Source organism: Bactrocera latifrons, unplaced genomic scaffold (genome assembly GCF_001853355.1).
Source record: "Bactrocera latifrons isolate USDA-ARS-PBARC rearing strain unplaced genomic scaffold, ASM185335v1 scaffold_154, whole genome shotgun sequence".
Lineage (NCBI taxonomy): Eukaryota > Metazoa > Arthropoda > Insecta > Diptera > Tephritidae > Bactrocera > Bactrocera latifrons.
The window spans coordinates 148528-153779 of record NW_017535008.1 but is presented as its reverse complement, the minus strand read 5'-3'; the positions used below and the strand labels follow the sequence as shown (position 1 = coordinate 153779).

General features: G+C 38.2%; 1 protein-coding gene across 2 annotated transcripts in view; it reads right to left on the bottom strand.

Annotated features, from left to right (window-relative positions):
- LOC108966071 (estradiol 17-beta-dehydrogenase 2) overlaps positions 1-4726 on the bottom strand; it is a 23975-nt gene extending 19249 nt beyond the window's left edge. Inside the window, exons 1-2 of one of the 2 annotated variants that reach the window (XM_018928800.1) lie at positions 4362-4726; positions 3918-4007 (exon numbers count right to left, since the gene is read on the bottom strand). The gene's annotated coding sequence lies outside the window, so the exon portion shown is untranslated. The remainder of the gene's footprint in view (positions 1-3917; positions 4008-4361) is intronic. The other variant, XM_018928801.1, reaches the window with a different exon arrangement.
- Between the last annotated feature and the right edge of the window lie 526 nt (positions 4727-5252).

Below are 5252 nucleotides of genomic sequence, written 5' to 3'. Positions count from 1 at the left end.
TTAATAAAAAATATGTTTAATTTTTCATACTAATGTTTTGTTTAGTCAGTAAATTATATTTATACCTGACCTTTTACATTTCTTCATTATTCATTCGCAAACTACTATTAGAAAATTCTAAACCTGCAACATTTGCAATTCAGATAAGCAGTCGGCACGTTGCGCAGCTAATAATAATAAAATAATAAATGCCAAAGAAAAGCAAAACCTGTGTCGCCGCACCGACTGAAAGTCAGCCTTAAACTCGGTAATATTATGTTATTAAAATGACTGCTAAAACTTGTTTTGTGGATAAAATAGTGTCTGGCAGCAGGTTCATTTATGTTTCAAGATGAACCACTTCAAAAGTTGGCGGCAGAGACAAAAAAAAAAATATTTGCTGCATAATTTTCCTGCTATTAAGCTAAAAAAAATTACAAAATATGTAAAAAAAATTCAAAATTAAAAAAATTAAATAAATTTATAAAAAAATGCAAAATAGAAAACAAGCAAAAATATTTTCACTTGCCTTGTCAACCGCCTCATGCGCATATGCAAACAGCCGAGAAACTCGTATGCTTACGAAAGTATTTATTTACATATGTACATACAAACGCATACTTAGGTACAAATTTGTGCGCTTGTGTATATCAAAGCACGCGTATCTTCTTTTCAGTGTTTTTATAATTTTTTCTGAGGTGTGTCTCCAGCATTTGTGTGCTGCTGCCCCCCTTTAACGAAAAATTCTAGTCCAATCCTTGATCGCTTCACCGAGACGCGCTTATAGTTACATATCTTTATATGTTTGGGCATATACATACATATGTATTTATATGTAGATTTCTAAATCACGCCAAGTCGTGTCTCACAAATGTCAATTCAAATAACAGCATAATATACTAATGTTCAATAGCAACTGACGCCATGTTATTTACATACTTGTGTATATCTGAACATATTTATTCGTATGTGTGAAATTGAAGGCGCTCATTAGTGGAACTCTAAATCTGAAGAATATACTTGTCTACACCCACAAAAGGTTCGTTAGTACAGTGTCAGCCGTATTAATATGAGCAAACAAAAATTCCTGAAATTTTTGCGGTTGAGAGAATAAGAGGGAGTTTAGTTTTGCATAGAATTCCAAACTCCGAAGTTAAACTTTATACAAAAATTTGAATCTTTGAAAATATAGATAAGCGGTGATGACAGTTGAAATTCCCTAATTCGACACAAAATGTTTCGGTTTAGAGAGGCTTCGAGTTATGGAAGGAAATTTGTATGAAATTTTAATTCTATTGCCATTTATAAGTTGGAGTTATGGAGAACTTCCAGTTATAGAAGTTCAACTCAAAATAGCGAAAGCGCGACTCTCTGATCAAAACCCGACATCCACGGATCGAGTGCGTATACGTTTTTAGAAGCACCATGAAATCAAGAAAGAATAAATTCACACTCAAAAAGGGTATACGGTGACATTCCACATTACGAATAGTATAACCGGACAGCTCCCATAGCTGGACAAGTTTAAAGAATTAATATTTTCATACAAAACCAATTCCTATAATCGGACATTAGAACGTTCCAATAACCGGTAACGGAGATTATCTTAATAATATTTCGTTCAAATTATCTCAGATAAACGGACAAGATGTCATAAAATGTGTAAAAAAATATGTAAAACTTGGAATTCGGGTTTGTTTTTTTAATTCCTATAGTTTTGTGGAGTTATGAGATAGTTTGTCTGTCAGTCTATTGTTTGTCATATTGTCTTGCGTTGGTGCCGTCTAATTGGCGGTGGCTTAACGGAGACTTAAGGGATAATTATCATTCATTCTCTTCTAGATCTAAGAATACATTTTAATCCCAGGTTTATGCCACCCCCTCATATGTATGGGGCGAGCTCCCATAGCCGGACAAAAACCCTCCGACTTTGGGTGTCTAGTTATGGGGAATTTCACTGTACTGGCATAACTAGATGATTTTTCATGCATCACCAAGCAGCTTACGAAATTGCATAATTGCAGCGTCATTCGAAATATTTGCCTTAAAACGTCGCTTTTGCTTGCACTCATCATTTTTATTAAATCGCGGATGATCTCATTCCGAAGGAAGTAACATACCCACTTGTGGGTATACTATTTGCCGCAGTTGGTATTTAATTGGCCTCACATTACAATTACAAGCAATGAAATAATGAGCGCATATGTTTGTATGTATATATATACATATATTTTGCTATCGAATAATCCGAACTGTGACTGGCAGGAAACGCGCTGTGTTTACACCACAGACATGACGCGCCAAGCCAAGCCACATGATATCGGTTTAAATTGTTTACTAACAAAGTTGTTAGCGTCTGATGTGTTTTTAAATGCTAATATTAATCATTTATGGCTAATAATTCAAATAAATAATTAACTGCGAGGCGGTTGTGTCTGTTCAAGGTTCGACTTTGATTATAGCCTTAAAGATTTTCGTTGGAGAAGTCGATTGCATAAGACAGTGAGGGAATATGAGACAGTGATTGGTGTTAAACTCTTTTTTGACACTTCCATAACTAGGTTCTGCATTCGAATACGAGGCAGAATTCTGTACAAGGTATCAGCGCTGCCACCAGAAGTGCTAATTGATCGCGCAATTATCGGAGGGTTTACCATAAAGTCTTTGAGTACTTTCAACCATGATATATTCTATAATATGGTATTCATGGAATATCCTCACCTTTGCTAACAGACTTTATCTGTCGACTATGCTATCGATTCAAAGAATGCTAGAGGAAGCCCTGGATATATAGAAATTGTTAAAGATATGTACAAAAGCATTAGCGCAGAAAAGAGTACTACGCGAAAGTACTTCAATCACCCCTGGTATTGGCTCGACCAGGGTAAAATAACAGATTCCATCGATCCGTACCGAATTGTTAGGTTTGAGCTTAAAGCACCCGACGAACTCTAAAAGAAATTCTAATATGGTGTTCCCAATAGAATGATATGAAAGACAGCGGAGTTATATTAGCGGAGTTCAAGTCCCATGAGTAATACAGACCTGCTCTTATTACTTATAAATCTACTGAATAATCGGATCTATGGCTTCTTATGACTCTTATGCCAGCTAAGTTTTTCTTATAATGAACTTCTTCCTGGCGGTAAGTAATTTATGGAGTTTAAGTTCGCCGAGGAGCGACGGCATTTAAACAAATTATACCTGAGATTATATTTTTTGTCGCAACTTTAACGGATGCCCCGCTGAACAACCCCATAATTTTCAACGGGCTGTTTAGAGATCGGTTCGGTTCAAGTTTGGGCATTTATGGATTTCGAATTAGGTTAATCGTGTATTCTAAACTACCTACTTCTTTATAATTTCGAAAAGCTTGGTTAGTTCGAGTTTTTGCCCATACCTAAGGCATATACGGGAGATCGTTTACCTTTGGATCAGTCTGAGATCAGTCGCGTAAAACGTAAAACGCGCAATAGAACCTTTATGAATAATATAAAATCTATTAAAACCGACCTCAGCAAATAACTTTACGGTGTTGTGTGGGATTTAATGCAACATGAAGCGTTTCAGTCTTTCAGCGTACCCAGAGAAAAAACGATATTTTTATCCAACTAGCTAACAGTATGTATTGTTATACATATATGGACATTTTTTTTTTATTATAGCAAAAAGGAGCTAAAAACTCGTAGTGCTAGTGTGACAAATTGTTGCCGCTGTGCAGACGCATTTAAGCCCATACGCCGCCCTTACAAATTTGTACATAATAGTCTCACACCAGAAGTCGACGCAAGAACCCTTGATCTTTCGCTATCATTAACACCGGCGTAGCAAAACTATGTGAACTTTCGAAAAAAACACTATCATAAATTCTAAAGTGAAATTTGTATTACCCCCGAGAGCCCAAGAGTCGAAGAGCGTATGCTATGTGTCCCACTTACCTTTTCTATAACCGTTTGCTGTTGTTGTAAATATGTCGGCGTATCCAAATCCAAATTCAAAACTTCGACGCAAAGGTATTTCGAAACGCGCTGCAAAAACAAAAGCAAAAATCTAAAAACGTAATCCAAAAGTCAAAATTTTCGCTCATTTATCAAATATTTTATTATCGGCCGAAGGTGTGCGGCATGTGTTCACATGCACATATACACCAGTGTTTGTATGCGCGCGACTGGTATTTTTGGAGATCCGTGTGTGTGCATGTGTATGTCAAAAAAAAATAAATAAATTTCATTAAACTCAAAAAGAAAGAAATTAAACCAAAACAAGGCTTAAAGCGAATGCAAGAGAAGGGAGACGCACACACAAACACGCGAATCCACCAAATAATATGAAAAAAACGAAAAACGATTAACGCAAAGCGTACAAGTCGCCAACCAACTGACCACTTAACCACTTCCACTTCCACTTTGTTGTTGGTGTCGTTTTATTTTTTTGTATTTTCTACCCTTTCAAAGGTTTTCTTTGCTTTTATTTTATATGCGCGGGTAGCACAACCGTACAATTCAAGTTTTATTTACATTTGACTGCAGCAACAAACCCGAATTTTAAGGGGCGGGCAATGCAAAGTGCCAACGGTATACCGGATTGTGTAGACTTGCGTATAGCGGACGAACTGCGTAAACGCGCGACGCTGCATATATTTCAAGAAACTCGTAGTAGATACGCGCTAAAGACGAACGTTGTTTGTTAGACGCGTGCAAATCGAAGACTGCTCGAGCGCTTGTCGTAACGAAGACTGTAGAGCTGAACGCACACACGACGTGCCGAAGACGCTGAGCCGCCAAGCCAACGAACAGCAAACAGCACTCACTTTGGCCCCCCCAAATCAACGCGCGCACACAGCACTTCACACCGCCTGCTCCAGACATCAAGCCCGCAGCTCGTCTCAGACTTGTGTGCACGATTGCGCTGCCGAAGGCGCTCAGCGCTCATAAGCATGCTCGCGGCTTTTGTCGTGTACACTGCTGGCGAGAAAATTCACATAAAACTTGTACGTGCTTGAGTTGTAGAATGAGACACGATTAAGAGTCGTTGGAGCTAGCTTGTGCCTTATACGCCTCCAACAACGCTTCACTGCTGACTCCTTGCCAAGCGACATGCATTCCAAATTTGTTGTTGCGCCTGCGCAAATGCGCGCTGACCTGCACGATCTGCGCGTTGTAGCGCTTTTCAATTACAAAACCAAAATCTTGCGTGAGCGCGCTCCATGCGGCATTGTTATTGTTGCAGCTGTTCAGTTTTGACAAAATATCAATAATTGCAGCGGTGCACCG